Source organism: Echinops telfairi, unplaced genomic scaffold, assembly GCF_000313985.2.
Source record: "Echinops telfairi isolate 266 unplaced genomic scaffold, ASM31398v2 ScPeMD7_6273;HRSCAF=7185, whole genome shotgun sequence".
NCBI lineage: Eukaryota > Metazoa > Chordata > Mammalia > Afrosoricida > Tenrecidae > Echinops > Echinops telfairi.
The window spans coordinates 1,585,534-1,586,395 of NW_022110173.1; the positions used below are offsets into that span (position 1 = coordinate 1,585,534).

At 43.3% G+C, this 862-nt stretch overlaps 1 protein-coding gene across 1 annotated transcript in view; it reads right to left on the reverse strand.

Moving 5' to 3' along the window:
* The window catches only part of NINJ2 (ninjurin 2), a 128,594-nt gene extending 128,155 nt beyond the window's left edge, over positions 1-439 (reverse strand). The window contains exon 1 of the mRNA XM_045295939.1: positions 387-439. The gene's annotated coding sequence lies outside the window, so the exon portion shown is untranslated. The remainder of the gene's footprint in view (positions 1-386) is intronic.
* Positions 440-862: the final 423 nt, after the last annotated feature.

An 862-nucleotide genomic window follows, 5' to 3' on the forward strand; every position in this document is an offset into this window, starting at 1 on the left:
GAAAGCCCAGTCTTTCTCCCGCAGAGTGGCTGGTGGGTTCAAACTGCTGACCTTGGGGATCACAGCCAAAAGAATAAACACTATGCCACCAGGGCTCCCGTAGGCATGCCACAGATATATGAAATGTGAGCGCTAAAAGTGACCTGAGTGGTGGTGGAGATGGCCACACATGTAGCAGACATGTAGCACAGAAAGTATTCCATCCTAAACGTATAAACTACTCCTATGCATCAGAGGAAAAACTTACACAACCTAGTTGAGAAATGGCAAGCAATTTGACAGGAAAAGAGACTCCGATAGACCAAATATGAAAAACAAAAAAAGTTCTAGTTCGCTCCTACTCAGGGCCCCACAACTTCAAACAGCAATGGGATATTATTTCATACCTGGTAGGTTGGCCAAAGCAAAATGACGAACAATAGCAGTGCCGCCAAAGGACAGTGAGACCGCTCAGGCACTTGTGATGGAAGTGTCGATTGTCCACGTTGGAGCCCAGTGCAGTGCTCTTTAGTAAAGCTGAAAATCTCCTTATTCTGAGACCTTGCAATCTACTTCTAGGTTGTGTGTCAGGCAGCATTTCTCAACTAGAGTTCCTCATTCGGACCACAGAACAGAGTAAATGATTTGAGTAACTATTTTCTCAGCTTTCCAAGGATGCCTCATAAGTAGTACTCTAATTTTAGGTCATAGGAAAGAAGTTTGTCTGTTACATGTAATAGTTACTTTCGGATGTCTGTCTTGTTAATCTCGGTGAAGAAGACTGCCGGAGAATGTCCTATTTAGGATACCACGCTATTAGTGACAATAAACAATTGGAAATCATTTGTGCCCTCATAGGGGAGTGGATAAATATATTGCAGGA